Source organism: Taeniopygia guttata, chromosome 3 (assembly GCF_048771995.1).
Source record: "Taeniopygia guttata chromosome 3, bTaeGut7.mat, whole genome shotgun sequence".
Taxonomy (NCBI): Eukaryota; Metazoa; Chordata; class Aves; order Passeriformes; family Estrildidae; genus Taeniopygia; species Taeniopygia guttata.
The window spans coordinates 13,706,705-13,726,188 of NC_133027.1; the positions used below are offsets into that span (position 1 = coordinate 13,706,705).

The following is a 19,484-nucleotide window of genomic DNA, read 5'->3' on the forward strand; positions in this document are numbered from 1 at the left end:
ATCTTGCAGACCCATTATTATACTCCTTTGACACTTCCTACTATGGGAGAGTGTAATTTGTATTTTTTAAATCACTTTTCATGCGCAGATTCCTTAAGTCCCTTTTGGATATGTTGGAGGGCATCAGAAAGGTGCATAATAGTTATACATACTATTATGCCTGAATAACTGCAGGGTACTGCTAATCCTGCTGTTAAAATGTTCATAGGTTTAACTATGCAGTTTGGGGAACAGATGCAGCTCCCTTACCCACCTCAGTTTGCATTTGTTTGCAGTACAATTTTGTGATTCTCATTAGCTAGCATGTCTGCCTTCTGCCACAAGCTGACTTACATTCCTCCCATCTGTTGCAAACCCAATTTAATTATCAGTCACTACTATGAACATGACAACAGATACTTTTATGCATGAAGGTTCTGCCCTTTTCTCCTTTGTCAGAATTTTTGTGATGTAATGTTTTGAAGTAAAGTTTTCCTAGAAGGTTAGTTCAAAAGATCTGTTTCTGGATACACCATGCTTTTGTTAACATTATGTTACAAATCCAGTAATTCAAACGAAATCTGTATTTTCATACTGATCTATCCTATTATTTTTCTACTTGAATGCTTGCAAAATGGAATATTTTTTGGAGTATTTTTACAACTAAATTAGAGATTTTGGAATTACTTAGTATTGATATACTGCATGCATCTCACCCTTGCCAGTTACTAGAATTATCTGAACCAGAAAGGCAAATATAAATGAGAGATCACAAAGAAATGAATTATTATTAAACTAAAAGGAAATTAACTAAAACACAACAAGTAATGCATAATGGAAAAACAAATCAGAATGAAGAAATTATGAAGAAGAACTGAATAATTTAAACATAATTAAATATAATAATTTAGTGGGAAGATAAATAATCTCTATCTGAATTCTAGTCTCTGTAAACTGATAACCACTCCTATGAATGAAGGAGAAAATTCTGAACCAAGAAATCCTCATAGTTCATTTGTAGACTAGTCAATTTATATGCTAATGGTGTTAAAAAACTTTACGTATACTAGAAACATTTACAAAACAGTAACAACAACAAAATCATTTTCCTATTGAAAATTGGAAATTTTGAAATAAGCTGTGAAAATATTAAAACTTTTTACAATTTATCAGGCTTTTTGTGAACATCTGATGAGCCGGATTAATTTTGCTTTTCATACATATCAACCTATACTCTTTGTACTGGGGTTATGTATGAAAGTTTTGGTATTGAGGAGGTGGAGACCCCAAGTTCCCCCATGTCATACAGAGTCAGTTCCAAGATGGACCAGTCACTGGCAAAAGATGCACCCATCAGTGACTTTGGCAGCACCCATGTGCTAACACATCTAAGAAAGTGATAGAGAACCTGAACAGCAGCTATGAAAGGAGTGGGAAAATGTGAAAGAGAGGCCTGCAGGAACCAACAAGGAACAGAACCAAGAAGTTGCAGAAGGAAGGGGAGGAAGGTGCTGAAGCAGAGATTTCCCCTCATCCCTTTAAGCCGATGGTGAAGCAGATTGTGCCCCTGCAGCCCAAGGGGGTCTGTGCCAGAGCAGAGTGCAGCCCGCAGAGCATTCCTCGCTGAAGCTGCTGCAGCCAGTGGAGAGGAACTCACACCAGACCAGGTCTGCTGGCAGGACCTGTGGGCCAGGGGGACCCACGCTGGGGCAGCCTGATCATGAGGGACTGCACCCTGTGGAAAGGACCTGTGCTGGATGGAGAAGATCATCAAGGGAGTGAGGATGAAGAAGCGGCAGAGATGAAGCCATGCGGACTGACCACAACTCCCATTCCCCATCCTTCTGTGCCACACAGGGGGAGGAGACAGAAGAGTAGGAGGGAAATTAAGCCCAAGAAGAAAGGAAGAGTGGGAGGAAGGTGGTTTCAGTTTTGTTTCTGCTTCTTACTATCCTACTCTGTTATTGCCTGTGATGGTAATTGGTAAATGATCTGCTTGTCCTTCTCTTCACCCATGAGCTTTTCCATTGTATTTTCTCCTTCTGTTCTGTTGTGGACGGGAGAGATGGGGCATCTGGCAGCACCAAGGTGAGCCCATCACACTATATCTAAATAATTCCCATAATTTATTTGAGTGTTACACTCAATTTTACAAAATGCATTCTTCTTTCTGTTTGCTTTCAGAGACAAAAATGTCTTGAAAAAAATGTCCTTTAGTGCTACTTCCTCAAACCATTTTTAATATACAGCAGGACTTCAGTGGTATCTCTAGTTGATTGTGTGACATTGTCTTTTAGACTCTGCTTTGATTTATCATTTGATGAAACTTCAATTTGCGTGGGAAGTCTCATGTTAGCTCTCTTGATGGCTTTAAACCAAAAGAGGACAGGTTTAAATCAGATATAAAGAAGAAATTCTTGGCTGTGAGGGTGATGAGGCACTGGAACAGGTTGTCTGGAGAAGTTCTGGATGCCCCATCTCTGGAAGTGTTCAAGGCCAAATTTGAGCAAACTGGTCCATGGCAGGCAGGTTGGAACAAGATGATTTTTAAGGTCCTTTCCAACCCAAGACATTGTATGGTCCTATGGATTTTCTCTGGATTCCAGCTGACTTAAGTTCTAGTAATTTTGGAATGGGTGAGAACATGAAATAATGAGAGATTTTGCCAGAATTATTTTGTTATAACATTTCTGAGCATGTGCAATGCTTATGCTAAGAAAGTACTGTGAGGCATTGAAAGGACAAGACCTACAAAGGAGGATTTTGCTAATCAGAGGATGCTAAACCTTCATAATTAATATTCATGTTATCTGGCTGGAACATGCTTTGTTGTGCACAATTTTATCATTCCTAGCTGTCTTTCATCTGGGAAAAAGCTGATTGACTCATTTCAGGAAAAGACTGGAGACATTACCTGGCATATATCCAGTATAAATAAACTGAGGACCAGACCTGGGAGCGGTTACCATATCTGGAAGATAACTATTTGATAACTACAGGTGCATCCTAAAGTCAGGATGTGAAGAAGTTGTATACATGACAGGAGACCAAGGAGGAGATTGAGAGAGTCAGGGTATTGAGGGAACTGGAACAGAATCTGTAATGACTGATCCAGGAAGGGGAAATTACTTATTGGAGAAAAGGCAGGCAATCTGAAGCAACAACAAAGTTTTGTAATTCTTTATATTCAAGTAATTTTATTACTCCCCTTCTAATTTTTTTGCCTTATAACCAAAATTACTGCTGCCCATTCAGTTTGTCTATGAAGTCCCATTTTTTGAATATGCCCAAACACCACAGACACATGTATGGGTCAGTCTGAAGCAAGTCTATTTGTCTATCTACTAGTCTCAAATCACCTCCAAGAATCAAATACTACACTGGATTTTCAGTGCTCACCTTTAAAGCAAAAGCTTTCTATTTTCTTTGCTTTTAAATACAAAGTCTAATTTTTTCTCCCTCCTTTGAAATGACTTGTTCACGTTTATGCCTCAGGCTTCACCTCTCTGTTTATTGATAACATGGTCATTCAATATTCTAGACTGCCTTTTCTGGCAAGCTCCAAAGGACCAGAAAAGGCTTGCAATCCATGGAGAAGAAGTTGCTTTCTACCTCTGATACAAAGCAGGGCAAACCCACACTAGTGGTGTGCTTGCTGCTCAGTCCATCTTGGACATCCTCAGACAAGCCTGTCAGAATATGTCTTAATAGCAACGGATGTGCATATTGATCAAAACTTTGGTGGAAAGAAACACTTCTATGATCAGGATTTCAGCAAATAATATCCTTTAAGCTATATCTAATGTGATAATGATAATTACAAACTCATTTCTCATTGTTTGGATGAGTAGAGAAAGACAACATTTAAATTTACTTGTAAAAGTGAAAAAAGAAAACAAGTAGTTGTGACATTTAAAATCAAAGAGAGGCAATGAGGTGATCAGACTTAGTTAACAATATTTGAATTTCTTTAGAAACATTTGAAAATCTAATCAAATTCCTATATGCAATCTGTTAAGCCATTCTGGCGAGTAGAGATGGAAAAGACATCTTTTTGAGAGAAAATCCTTTTTTTTATACAGATCTTGTCTGACATGATCTCTATCATTTGACAACCATTTTTGGTGCTGAGGCAGTTGCATTTTGAAAGGAGAGAGTTATACAAATTTGCAGCTCTATTGCAAACTATATGGATAAATTTCAGCATCTTACCTATCACTCCATCAAATCTAAATTTCATGCAGAGAGCTTCCATTGAGACCCATGACTGGATTTTCTAACTCAGGCCTTGAAATATCTGTGTTGCACCATCTGGCCTTTATTTATGGGTTTGTGTAACAAAATACTTTTAAAGACCACAAAGTACAACTATAATTACTTGGGTTTTTTTTTTTTAAATTTAAAACTTCAGTAGAAATCTATTTATTTCAGCTTAAAGAGATTTTTGGCTCAATTGCAGTATTTCTGCAAGTGGTGACATTGCATGTTGCAAACTGTGCAGTGCTGACACCAGCAAGTCCAAATGCTGGCCAATACTGTACACTGTAGTAATCCAGGGACAAGGATAGCAAATGAACATGTATTTAATTAAAGTTCTCTGATAGGATTAATCAGCTGACATTTTGCCACATAAATCAATAACTGGATTTTTCTCCCAACAAAAAGCCTAATTTTTGCTGAGGAAGCTGTTCACTCCTAGCTAGAATGTCAATGTTTTTGGCAGATGATTGATTCCCCCTATATTTTATGCATTCAGTTTCAAAATACAAACAACAGATGGCTTTCTCAACAGTCCTAAACCTAGATTTGATTGCTATAATCCACTCAACACTGCTGGAATTCACACCCTGCAAACTTAAGGTGATCTGCGGATCTCTCTTCTACTCCATTGCAAATATAACCTCTTCAAATGATCAGGTACAGTGCCAAGTGATGGAGACTTCCAAGCAGAGTAGGGTAAGACAAGGAGAATTGTGTCACCTTTAAATCTGCCACAACACTGAAGCAATGGTCACAGCAGCCTCACTCTGGGTAGAACTGTATTAAGAATGAACGGAAGAACCAGACCACTCTCCAGATTAGAGCCCTCATCAGCTGGACCCTCCAATTAGTGCACGTTACTCGGACCTGTTACTTGTTTGAATGGAAATTCTTGGGCTGGGCCATAGAAGATTTGTCTTTTAATTAGGTAATGATAAATCCCTACTTATAGGCTGATAATCTTTTCAATATCTCTTCTTAACTTGGCTCCAACTAGACCAGATGACTCGGATTTACCCTCATCCTTGAGGAGAAAGAGATTTTTCTTCCAGAGATAAGAGCTGCTGTCTGTAGATCATAGGTGATTTGGTGTAAAGATTACTAGTATTTCTTAAGATGCTTAGAAAATGCACTATGGTTCTTTTTTTTTTTTAATTGCCAATAGTGAACAAGTTATTATGTGCTTTCTAGAGCAATATCTGAATCTGTATGACAGCAATACTGAAATTAGTAGGAATAGTATCCATGCATAATACCTGTGACAATAAACACGATTTTTCCATGTGGAATGCAGAATTCCGCAAAATTCAATAAAAACCTCTTGTAAACAAGAAGAAAATTGGACACTTTATATATGTAATTGAGAGGCCCAGCTGTTTCTTTAGTGAAAGCTGGCACTAGTGAAAGATAACAGGCTGTTAGACTTAGGGAAACTACTCACAGGATCAGTTTAGCTTCAGGAAAATACTAATTTCACCCCAAAACTGATTTTAAGGAGTATCAAATTTACTTAAGAATCAAAGTAAAATCAAGAGAATAATCATGGAAACAAAAGAGGTTAAAAAACAATATTAAAGATTATTCCTTTGAAAAAGTGACTGACATAACAAGAACTCATATTAAACAACTGAGATAAACAACACTAAAAGAAAATTAAATATTTAATTTTGGGTCACATGAACTATATTTGTTAGAATAAAACTTTGAAATATTTGTTTAGTTCTGAAAAGTTCCTTTTTTTTCTCTCCTGTTAAAATAATGACTATGTTAATGCAGTCTACCTGCTTCAGATTTTATAATTATGTCTATTAGCATGAATAGTACGACCTACAAAGAATTTTTATTATAATTTATTATTTATCCCTTCTTCCCCTGTTTTTGGGTTTTTTTTATGTGAAGAGAGTTTACTTTTAAATAGATGGGCAAGATTATCAAGCATTAAGATTGTTAAGTAACTCTTCTGATATCCATCCTGATACCTAGTTTGTGGTAGCCAAGAAGCTGACCCAAATTAAGAATATGCAAAATCTACAACTGTTCTCATCAAATTACTAAATGTGTTACGTGCAAAGTTGCTTTCTGTTCATTACAAAAGCTTTCTGTTTTAATTTTAATTTATTTTTTTTTTTTAATCTGTTTGGGACACATTTTCCTCTTTGGTTAACCTACCTCTTACTGGGATAAAAAAGGCATTGTCCTCTGCTGGAAGAGTGATATGATGAGGAAACCACTTCTGCAGGAGACAAGCTTGTGGTCAATTTTCTCTCCACGTACAAGCAAGAAAAAAGCTTTCTGTGAAGGAGAATTTGAAATAAGGTTTTCATGAATCATTGTTTGCTGGACATGTCAGGGAAATCTAAATTAAGGAAGGCATCCTTTCACTTAGTTAAGGAAAACCACAGTTCATAATTCTTTCAGAAACACACAATGGCCAACTTTGTACAATTTAGATAGTGAAAGCCAAGACAGATTAGATTAAAAACTGGCTAGTTGTATTTTATAATTCTCCAGGAAGAGTTTTTTATGAGAATTGGAAGGGAAAAACTTAACTGCAGCAGAACTGATCAGAAATTTTTGACTGCATGGTTTTTCATTGGAAAGGTTAAATGCTCAAAACCTAACTTTTTATAGAAATTCAAATGTTTCAAAGAAATTACTTTTGGAAAACTTCATTATGTCAGAAAGGGATTTCAGAGTTTGTTATAATTAGACAAAAACTGCAGAGATCAAGAGTCTGGCCAATGTCCCGTCGCCCTGAGGCACAGCATAACAGGCTTCCAATGTAAAACATGTATGACATGAAACATGAACACAGATTTGCTATATTCCAGGTGAATGTCTTAATGAAAGGGTACATATTTAATGTTGTTTTTTTTTTTTCTTTCTGAAACAATTTTGTTATTGTTACAAGCTTAATTGTACAGCTGATGTGAAATAGTCTGATGGTGTGACATTCACCAGAAATACAGGAGGCTGGGAAGCAGTTCCCAGCCCCAAAAAGGCCAGAACAGTAACTTTCTCTCCCCTCTTTCAAAAAGACAGAGAGGTACCCTAGTTAATCAAATAGTCATAATTATTACCAATTGCTAATAGTTTAAGTGAAGTTGTTACTATGTCCAAGACGTCTCTAAATTTCCTTAATTCATTAGCTTATATCTTCTTACAATAAACTGGTCTTTCACCACTCTTGACACTTTGTGTTTCTGAGATTTTTTTTTTTAAACTTTAAATTTAGGAAAGGTGAACATAGAAATCTGAGGGAAAGATGTTTACCAAAACCAAAACAATTATCTGAAGGATTATGTCCTGAAAACTTATGTTTTACTTGCATCTAGATCTGGAACCAAACTTTGTGGGAGTAATGAATTATAAAGCCTTCAATGATGAATTTAAAGCCTAAAAATTTTCAGAAGTCTTGGAAATATTTGAAACATTATAGATAATGAATAAAGTGAATCTAATTTTGCATTTTAACAGTATTCAAATATATTGTTATTTCATTTACGTTTGAACTTCATAATCACCATTTGAATCAAAAACAGCTATTCAGGAAGGTCTGGCAGGACATGAAAAAACAAACAAGTCTCATCATTAAGTTTTGATGGTTCATTATAATTATTTATTAGTTCATCCCTTAATTCCAACTAACTCCAACTCAGTATTGTTCCCTGAATTGGTATAAAATTCTGAAAAATTGAGAAATATTACTAACATTTTACTTAAAGTCAGGTAAAGATTGGACCAAATTTTATTTTCATTGAATACATTGAGTTCATTCGTGCCTTATTACTAAGAATATGAGAACATGCAAGTCCATATGGATGGGAAACAAAGGAGTCAGGCACTTGCAACTTCATTACTCAGCCTCAAAAAATACAGTACACTTCTAGATAATTTCCTCTGAACATTCTTGATTGGCAAACAGATTATGGCTTAGACAGCCCCATACACTAAATGCATCAAGGGCAAAATTTGTGTTATTACATCTACATCCAATACATATCCATACTGGGGTGTAAGAGAAAAAATATTTGCAGAAAAAATTGAACTTTTGACAGAGAGAAGAAAAATGGGGGAGTTGAGCAAGCCTTTTTTAGTGCTTAAGTTAAAGTAAGTTAAATACATGCTGAGAATAATAACTCTATTCTAGGCTTGACTGTGATAATCAATTAGCCAGTTGGAGAGAAAAGGGCAGTTATTATGGGAGTGGAATATTAGCAGAAGGAAAGTGATAAAGGCTGTCAGCTCTATGAGTTACAGATGGTGACATGAAAGTTAGCTCCTGCAGAACTATAATCAGGGAACATAAAAATGTTTGTATATGCCATGGAAATAACATCTCTTTTTCAGTCCATGCTTTTTAGAGACAGCACAAAAACTAATGCCAAAGCTATCTTTTGCAGATGTTTTAAGAGGTTGAAGAAAGAGTAATTACTTTGAAGAGGTTTTTTTCCATAGTCCTTTGCTGACTCTCTTTGTGAGCTCATTTGGATGCATAGCTCTAGTTTCCCAGATGATGTTGGATGTATTAGCTGAAGAATGCAGCATTCTGGCATGCACAGGTTTAAATCTGCTGGATTTAAATAGTTCTTTCAGCACTGGGGGCATTTTTTTCAGTGGCTGTAGACAGATGATGGCAGGATTTACTTATACAGAAACTAAGAAATGGTCCTGAGATATCATAAGACTTTCATCATGCAGATTGAGCCCTTTGCTAGGAAATAATGATTTTCCAAATTCTTTTAGCCATTATGGTAATCACTGGATTTCTCTATGGAAACACTCAACAGCCAAAGCACAGAAGTTTGCTTTCAGTTCCACTAAAGCTGGTTCACAGCACTGAATCAAGTTTCAAATTGGACCTAGAGATAATCACTAAAATTAAAATGTGAATACATAAGTAATGGGTAGAGCATAACAAATAAACACCACAGAAACCCAGGTGATGCAATAAAATGTCTGCTCTTGATGTAGCAGTCTTGGTTCTGCAGTTCTTTCCATGCTGGTTTATATCATCCAACACATGGGAAATCAGGTGCTTCCTGACAATTGAAGATCATCAACACTTTCAAAACAAACACATGAGTTTCTGTAGATTCATGCTACCAAAATATTAGGGCTCTTGATCTATGGAAATAGATTTTGATCTAACTTCAGACAGGGAGGCACTTCAATGTGTCTTTTTAGCTCAAAAGGGTCAAATCCTTAGTTTATATCAGATCATAAAGAAATCAGGATAACAAAGAAAAGATACAAGGTAGCCATTAATCTCATCTAAATTTGGTTGTCTGTAGTGGGAAATATCTATATCTGAGGTAATAACCTCCTTGAGCTCCTTTTATCATAAATGAAGACGAAATAGGTAACTTTGGTACTCTAAACAATTAGCTGAGATGTCAATGCTTACAGTGTAAATGTTTACAATTATTTAGGTGAATTCTACTCTGAATTGCTTTAACATGTGACAGTAAGTGATGATGTAATGCCCCTAAGTCTGAGTTGATTTCTGTGGCTTCAAATCAGCAATCTGCTTAACAGTATCCTAATTTTAAGCAGATAAATAGTCTTATTGAAGTCAGTGGTTATTCACATAGCAAAGGTACATTCCAATGCTTTGCCAATGTGAATAATGTGACACATATGTTTTTCTTGCAATACCTCTCCTACATCACTGCAGTGATTTCTCTGCACAGTGGAATGAATGTTTTCAGAAAGCTCTCTTAAATGTTTAGGATTTTGGCATTTTTGTAGCAGATGCTGGTAAATTACCAAGATTCATATTCTTTCCTGTTTCATAATAATATTAAAATCCAATAAAATATAACTCAATGTTTTGACTACTGCATTAATTAAACACTAATGCTGGTTCCATCCCTTAGAGTTCAAATATAATTATAGACATGCTAAATTTTTCCCATTCTTCATATAAAAAAAGATGAGACCAAATAGCAATATGTCACCAAAGCAGTAAAGGTCTTTTTAACTATGTGACAGACACTTCAACACATTCACCAACCATCTATGTCATTTCTAATCCTTGAATGCATAGATGGCCCTAAGAAGTTATGAGTGTACCTACATTTTTCAATTGTTTTGTAACTTTGATTTCATGGAATGAGTGTAGTTTAAACTGTAAATGCTTTACCTGGATCAAACTCTCATCTCAGCTGCGAGAGGAGGGCTCGGTTATAGCAAACTGCAGCCTGAAATTGGAAATTGTGAAGAAGGAAATCTTGCCACTGAGGTGTTTGATGCTCTGTTTTGACCTCAGTGGGCAGCTGACCAGAATATGAAATTCTGGGCTCAGCAGCAGCCCTGGCCCCTTGGGCCATGATGGGGGAGAGCTGCCAAGAAGAGGGCATCCCATCTCCACTGCTGCAATGGAGGGGCAAACTGTTCAGCTGGGTGAAAATTAAACATGTGCCTTAGGTTTCTCATGAACTCCCAACGTAGCCTGTGGTGGGCTAAAAGCTTGGCCTTTTCTCCACCAGGTAAAGAACAATGTTTTGCTTGTAGTTAACTTCCATATCAGTCAGCTACTCAGTCCATTGAGATCTTCCCAAACAGGCCTCCCTGTAAACTATTTTTATACCAAGATATCCTGTAGCAGTCTTTACAAAAATAAATGAACTAGTGACATTAAGCTGAAAGGTAAGCAAAGGTGTTGAGTGTTAAACATATTAAGAGCAGGGGAAAAATCTGTTAATCATTTTATTAATGTTTTCTTTTCTGCCGAAATCCTTGAAAATGCTTGTAATTCTTTGCAGCTGACAGGCTGCTGATTTTGCAGAAAGAAGAGGTTTTTGAGTTCCTTAACTGTAAGTCACAGTTGTTCCTTGTTTTGACTGTTGGAGAATTAGTTCAATAACCTCCCAAATAGTAAGTGCCTGTGTTCTTAGAGCTTAAGTATAAGAAGGTCTGCATCTGAGAATAATTATAGTTAAGCAAACACTACATTGAAACACAAGCTTAATGAGTTGCGCTGAAACAGTGTAAGGGACTGTCAAAGTCATTTTGCTGCTGTATGGATTTTTACAACACTGTTACCTCACTTATTTGAAGGATTCCCCTCTTTCATACTCACTAAGTGACATTCAAGCATTCCCAGGTTTGTGGGAAGTGGCAGCAGGGATGAGGCTTTGAGTCTGTGATCTATTCTGTCCTTTTACTGTGCCCATGGCAAAATCCATGAGGCCAGTCCCAAGGTGTGCACTCTGTCTAGCACTGGTGCTCTATTGAGGACTGTCGTCATGGCTGCCAACTTTTCCAAACTCTAATGAGGAAGCTCCTGCTAGCCTTCAGTTGTGCCAGGGAGATTTAGATTGGAAATCAGGAAAAATTTATTCACCAAAACAGCTGTCAAGCATTGAAACAGGCTGCCTGAGGAAGTGGTTGGTCACCATCCCTGAGGTATTTAAAAGACCTCTAGATGTGGCACTTATGGACGTGGTTTAGTGGTGGACCTGGCAGTGCTGGGTTAATGGTAGGTCTTAATGATTTTAGAGGTATTTTCCAATCTAAATTATTCTATATTTATATCATTCTATGACTTTTAGTCTTCCTCTGATGCACGTCTCCAAGCAGACTGGATATTCCCTATTTTGAGAGGATAGGCCCCACAGGCCCGAGTCCACCAAGACACCTCCTGCAAGATGTGCTGCAGAGCAGCAGCTTTCTCAGCCGAGCAGCTTTCTCAGCGAGGCCAGTTTCTGTGTCCTTGCTCACCGCTCAGAGCATGTGGGTCACCAGGCAGACCAGAAATGGAAACTGGGCAACAATCCCTCTGCAGCAAGGAATAGAAAGTTTCCCAGGGACACGATTCCTACCAAATCCCTGAGGCTTTTTTGACTTTCCTAAGCAGTGTGCTGAATCACCTGATGTTCCTGGGCTTGTCAGCTGCCCCAGATCTGAGTAGCAGTTGGTTTTGTGACCTGCAGGCAACAAAAACCATTTGCCATTTTGCATGGTCATACTGGTCTCCACCACTGAGCCTTCTTCCCTTTCTCTCGAGCTTTTATCCTCTTCTTTCCCTTCACCTTCCAAAGCAGTGAAAGGTGTAGTGACAGCTCAAAAGTGAATAAGGGAATGCATCTTTCTCTTCCCACCAAGAGCTATTGCTTGGTAGACCTGGCAGTGTTAGGCTAATGGATGCAATGATCTCAGAGTAGTTTTCCAACCTTCGTGATACAATGATTCTATAGGAACAAGAAATTGCATCTAAATTCTCACAGTAAAAAATAATTTGATAAATTGATGTAATATTTTGGATACTTTTGGTCTTGTTTTGATTTTCTTCACAATTTTATCATACCAAATGCATATTTAAATTTTGCTGTGTGTGCGTTTGTGAAGTGATAGGCAGACTGAGATTCCCATACAAAAAAAACCTATGGCATTTTTCATTGTCTAATGTTTGATGCTGATGGAATCACTCAGGCAGCCTCTTTTTTTTTTTTTTTTTGAGCAACTCCTTCCAGAGACACTGACAGAACAGAACAGAGTCCAGGGTTTCAGGTTACAGAAATCTGGAATAGCTGTATCACACAAAGAGCATTCGTAGACTTCCTATGCTGTTTGAAAAGCAGAGGCCCTTAATGTATTATACTTGAATGAATAAAGTTAGATAAGCCTTATCCTTCCCGATATAAAATAAGCAAGCAAAAAAAAAAAAAAAAGTCAAAATAAAAAAATATTTTTTATAAAATCATCCTTATTGTGTAGTGTGAGCATGTTTTCATGTTTATCTGAGGACAATGTTAAACTTGGATAATGAACTGTGTTAAAACCTTTTAAAGGCAAGATAACAATATAAGGTCAGGTAGTGAAAAAATCAAAGAATTTAGTTTTATTTTCTCCTCTAATTTTTATGAACCAAGTACAAAAGTTAACCTTTCAAACGTACTGTGGTCTATAGTACATATTTTTTTGCTCCGTCCTCATTCTTACAATCTGAACATTTTGTTATTCTGTGAGTCAGCTGTGAATAGCTGCAATATCAGAGACTGTGGTCTGGACCTGATGAAATAAATGATGAAATGAATTATTAGATTGAAACAGACTTGCACCATCTTTTTTTCAGCTGCTTTTTAAACTTTTCTAATGTAAATTCCTTTTATTACATCTGAATCAAATATCATTATGTATTATGCAGTCTCAGATAAAACATACACCTTATACCAGAAAAGCAGTGTTTAAAAAAAAAATTTTTTTTTGCTACTTAAAGTATAATTACCTTGTCAATCTTAAATAGCTCATTCACTACAACCTCTTCTACACTCCCAATTTTCAGGGAAATTACTGGGTTAATTCAGGTCAATGCCTTTAAATTAAATCTAAGAGCAACAGGAGCAGAGAAGAAGTAAACAGGAATTAAGTACAAAGCAGACAGTTACAGCAACATATAGGAATTATGTAGGGTTTGCCAGAAATACCAATCTCATGTGGAGACAGGAAGAATTACTGCAGGGTACATATCCTCACAGGGAGAGAAATGGAATAGAGTTCCTATTTCCAACAAAGAAGACTGGAAGACTGAACACTGCAAAAAAAAAAAAAAAAACAAAAACTATTTAAACCCAGGATTGAACAAAGACATGATCAAAGCTGCCAGCAGCCCTGAGATAGTGACTGCAAAGTTTTAGGACCAGTCCTATACCTGTTTTAAACACAACTGCCTTGTTTCCCACACAATCTCCCCATGCCCTGTGGAATTCATGTCTGTTTTCATGTCTATTGGGCATGGGCAAAAGCCAAACTGCTTCAGTTTATGTTGGCATCTCTCCACTTTGCAATGAGAATGCAAAATCAATAATCTTCTTATAGTCTTTCTGTACTTCACTGGACTTTCACAGCTGACAACTTTTGCAACGGTATTATGGACTGAGAAGTATTTAGACATTTTAGTTTCCTGGTTGTAGGAGAAAGAAGTGAAAGTGGGTTTTCCCTGTGGAAAGCATCATGCACAGGATGGTTAAACTTGACACAAAACCAAAACAAAAGTGTGGATGTTAGTGGTATAAAAGACATGCGCTGGGAGATGAGCCCAGCTTAGAAAGAATCATTCCTTTTCAGAGCAGACAGACCAGGCTCAGTTTCTGCTTAGTGGAGATCTCTCTAGACATGGCATTAGTGACATTGAGAAAGCAAACACACCAAAATTATCGCTAAATTAATTAATATGCAGTTAGAACATTCTTAATTTCAGCAGTGTTACCTGACTGGTGCAGGATATTTTGGAGCTACAGATTGCCTGTCTGTATTTAGTTATACAAAGTTCAGAGTGAGATATGCAATGTATAATCTAGTCCTTCTAAAACTTAAGTAGTATATAATGGTGGCTGGAAACAACATTCAATCAGTCCAGAGAGGGCTATGCCTTTTTTTATAAGTCCTGCAAAACCATTGGGAGTGCTTTGTTTCTCAAATATAGACTGAATTTTAAATTTAGAAAACAATCCCTGTCATATTAATATTTTTTAATGTGTTTCCAGTGAATTCAGGCAGCTTTGAGTAAAGCTTCTGAGACGAGGTGTTGGCTGTCCTGCTAAACCTGAAGAAATTTGTGAAACAGATGAAAGAATCAGAAAAAGAGATGCAGTCGCTTGAAATGGAAGGGAATAGAAGTACCTCTCTAGTATCAAGTATGATGTGAACTGAACCTAAACATAAGGGGCAACCACATCTGTTTTGGATAGTGGGCTTTAAATGACCCAGGTATGAAGTTTATAAGTGCCACCTTACTGACTTAGTTTGTTGCCTGCCTTCTGTTTACAGAGATTCCTTATAACTTCACCAACAGTTGGATGTAGACTTATAAAACAGTCTTGGTCGTGTATTCTTACTCAGAGACAGAATGCAAACACTAGATGGTTCCTGCAATATTTGGGATGGGGAGACTACAATAAGTTTTATCTTTCCCCAGTTTTCTCTTATCTAGGCTGAATATATTTGCTATATTTTCTCAAATACTGTTTCAATCTTAGTATCTTTTTTATCTGTCTTCAGCTGGTTTTGACTCTATCCAGTTGGGTACCTTGTTTTATAGCAGTGTAGTCAAAACTGGATTCAAGCTGAGGCCTTATGTGTGCAGGATAAAAAATAACTACCTCCTCTGTGTTAAGCCTGTTGCTTGTTAACAGCATCACATTTTTCACCTGGACTTAGTTTGTGATCCACTCTAACCTCCTTGCCTCAACCTTTTCTTTTTTCTAGCATGTTGCCTAGGTAGTTATTCCTGATTTTCTGTTTGTGTGTTCAATTTCCTCTCTCAACTGTTGCCTTTTTTTTAAATTTCAATTTCACCATGTTGCTTTTGGATCATTTCTCCAATTTGTCAGGATCAGCTTGAGCAGCAACCACAGCTTCCCATGTGCTTCTAAGCTCTGTGTGACTTACAAATGGCACGAGTCTCTGTACTGTCATTCATGTATTTAACGAAAGTAAGGAATAGAAGAAGGTGCTGCAGAAATGTGTTGCCAATTTGTGAGAGAAATGTTGACAACTTCTCTTTGAGTATTTTTTTTCAATCACTTGTGCATTTATCATAGAGTCATTTGTTCAAGAAAGTATTTCCTTCTTTGGCTGAGGAGAATATCATGCAACACCACGTCAAAAAAACTGACCAGACCAACTGGAAGAGATTACTACTTTCAGGATATCCAGCAGCCTCTTCCAAAGGGAAAGCAGGTAAAATACTGTTTTATACCTTGTATTTGCTCTCCATTTTTTTCTTTTTTTCCTCATTTATGTTATTTGCCTGTTTCTCTTCCTCCTCTCACAGTTCAGTGGGCTGCACTGTACTGAGAATGGTCTTGTGAACTTCAGGGAGACCAGGACCTTGGCATGTTTTGCAAGAGCCTCGAGCAAACTGTAATGCAAGAATCATGAGTAAGGAACTTCTGCAATTGCCCAGAGAAGTGTGGCTGTGAGAGTGTTTAAAGGGAAAGCAGACCAAGAAACAAAGCCACTGTGTAAAAAAAATGTTTCTTGATATTTAGGTATTTGCTTTTGATTTTTGCATTATTGTGTGACATGTTTATATTTCATGCGATATATTGTGTTTACTACTGATTTAACTGTCTCCTAAATGTTGTCTCAGTCCTGTCATTCCCTGTCCAAGAGCCAAAGGAAAGGTGAATTCAGTGAGAGGAAGTGTCAAAAAGTGCATCTGATGCAGAAGACCTGCCTTCTGTAAAATATGACATGATTCTGTGGAAACTGCTGCCACAGTTTACAGTGACCATGGCTGTTGTGGGCTATCTGACTCACACGTAAGTAATAAGGAGACAAACTTCATATGAATGGTGATACATAGCAGTTTTGAAAAAACTATTTAATTTAATGTCCCAAGAATTGGAAAAAATATTAGTCTTAAGAATTTAAGAAAGAGAAGACTACTGCTGACTAGAGAGCTTTCAAAATGTAGCTCTGGTTTAGATGAACTTTGCTTCAGATCTGGTATAACAATTCTGCTTCAAAGGTCCCCCAATAAGCACTGTGATGAAAATTATTAATAAACTCATAAATGCCTCATTTTACCCCAAGTGTAAAAAAAAACCAAAAACAAGTAGCATAGAACCAAATTGGGTTTTATTCCTTAGGATAAGCCAATTGCCTGAGCCTTGGGCTCTGGGTCCTGGTTTTGTTATGTCCTTGCAAGTAGGGCTGGCATCGTCTGGCTCTGCTGGCTGGCCGTGTGTGCTGGGCAGCCCCAGCAGCTCTGCCTGCCCAGGGAAGGCTCTTGGAGCAGCTGCATGTGGCTCCTGAAGACAAATCCTTTTCTGCCTTTTCTTGGGGAGAAATTGTCAAACTTTTCAAAAGTGACTGGCTATTCATCAGGTAAACTGGAGATAATATGGGATGATTAACTTCCCTCATCCCCAGAAATATTCAAGAAGAAAAAGAGTTCAATAAATCAAAACGTGTGACTTCTCTGAGGTTTCAGTGTTATAACTTAAAATCATGGCTTGGTCTTTATTAACAAAGGAATTTTTGACATTTCCAAGGTTATCAATGTTTCAGATGTTGTGGAAAGGAATAGCTGAAGGAATGTTGTCCCACATTTTGACCAGATGCATTTTAAAACAAGTTCAAAAATACTTTTGCATGTTTATTCTCTGAGAATAAACTTTATTTTCTACATGGCAATAACAGAAATGAACTCAAGGAAATTACTCACATATGTCAAGAACGTAATGTGCCCCTTCACTTTCAAAGGGTTGGCATCAGTGTAAATTATTGCTTACAGGTGCTAAGTAACCTCTTTGATGGTTTTTTTTATTGGCTGACTCAGATTTCGTAGGAAGATAAAAAGCTACTGTAAAAGAGTACTTATTTAATTAAAAAGAACTAAGGATTTTCATAGCAAAGAAATGGGTGTGGATGGGTGATTGTTTTGGTTTTTGATTTGTTTTTGGACCAAGACTGAAAATTTTTTACCAAGTATTCTCTCTACCTTTCATTTTCTCTTTGCTATTTCTACCATGTGGTTGAATGTAACTTTTGTCTGAATAAAGACTATTACACAGATTCCTTTTTCAGTTAACACAATAGTGATATTTAGAAATTGTGTAGGCACTAGCTTGTGATTTTAAATCCTTCATGTAATACAGTCCTTCAGATGTACTGATTTGAGTTGTATCCTACATCCTATTTCTTACTTTCTGCAAGTTCAGTGGAAATGAAACTTCAATCAAATTTAATGCACATGGACATATTCCAAGAAGATTCTTCCTTTTATAGTATCAAAGTGATCATCAAAAAGGCCCAATTTAAATAACTTCTCCAAATTCAAAATTTGTTAACACATTTGAAAGTGCAAAAGGCAAAAGCTAATTCTGAGCTTGTTTCAAATAGCAGTAAGTTCTCATCAAATTAATTGCTTTCCTTTGTAGTGAAGTAAGGATAGATAAGAAAATCACTTCATGAATTTCATATCTCCAAAACAGATTTGCAACAAAGCCTGTGATTCTTTCCAAGAATTTTTAATGGAAAACTCCAATAAATTTACGTTTTCTCTCTCCCCTCTCTAAGACAATATTCTCCTTCTTCCTTAAAAAAAGAGCACAGAAAGTCCTGCTGCTGGTTTGCATTATAATAAAGCACCCAGACACATAATTTTATCAACTGTTAGTATGCCTTTAACAAATCACAATTAAATATTAACAGCCTGTGGAGCAGCATGGAGGGCTCTGCAATCCTTTGAAGGTATATTTGCCAATTAAACAAAGTTTGACATTAGACTAAAGGTGGCAAGGATCCAAACCAGAGAAATGAAAGTCAACCACTTCAGTGGCATTCATTAGCTAAACAGACATTCTTTGTGTGGCCTGTTTCTTTGCTACTGCCAAATCCACACCCTGTTCAGGAACTTACCCAGGCTCAGATAAGCTTATTATGGAAATAACACTTTGTCACCCCTTACAACTTGCTTCTTGTTAAATTATCTTTTATCTTCTTTGTAGTATTTGTCACCTTTCCTTGGGTGCCCCTTGTGTGGCCAAATGGTATTGTGATTAATTTGGAATAATCAGGTTCTAAAGGTTAATTTGAATTAAAAGGACAATATTTTGAAGATTCCCTCTTCAGTATCATCACACAAGAATGGTTATAGAGAGACAATTTTGTACATACATTGTGTTAGGATTTTTGGCAATGTGTGAAAGTTTAGGTGCTAGTTTGGGTCATCTTGTAGTAGTTGCTCATGTGGGAGAGCACAAATTTTCCTGAAAAGGAAGATTTGGATGGGAATTCTCTAGCTTCTACATGGCCTGCCCAAAATTTTGTTTCTACTGCAAACCCTGTGCTGAAACAGCAGAGAAACAGCACTAAACATAGTGTTACCTCTGCATACCGAGAGCAGGAGAGGGAAAAAAAGAGCTTTTCCACTGCTCTTTTTTCTGCTGGCTGAGATAAAAGCCAGAAAATCCTGGTGTGGGATGCTGAGGACCTTGGAAAAAGAGGCTGTGGCAGCCTTAAGTGTGCATCACCCAAAGAGCCTGCAGAAGGCACACAAGCTTGTGTCCCCTTTTCTTCATTCTGCAGCTTTAGAGTTACTCCACTAAAGACAAGTTACTCTTCAAAGGCTTGGTCTAGCTTACACCTGTGCCTGGAAGAATATCCACACAAAGAGATTTTTGCTTTTGTGCCTCAAAAAGATAAGAATATAGTAAGAGTGGAATTCAGTCTCCTCAGAAACAGTTTAAAGTCATTGAGCTAAAACTGAATATTACCATCCTTTCCAGGTC

At 37.1% G+C, this 19,484-nt stretch overlaps 1 long non-coding RNA gene across 3 annotated transcripts in view; it reads left to right on the forward strand.

Moving 5' to 3' along the window:
* Positions 1–5,002: 5,002 nt before the first annotated feature.
* LOC115494725 (uncharacterized) overlaps positions 5,003–19,484 on the forward strand; it is a 39,949-nt gene continuing 25,467 nt past the window's right edge. For 2 of the 3 annotated variants that reach the window (XR_012054837.1, XR_012054839.1), the window contains exons 1-2: positions 5,003–15,924; positions 16,019–16,508. This is a non-coding gene — a long non-coding RNA (uncharacterized lncRNA). The remainder of the gene's footprint in view (positions 15,925–16,018; positions 16,509–19,484) is intronic. The other variant, XR_012054838.1, reaches the window with a different exon arrangement.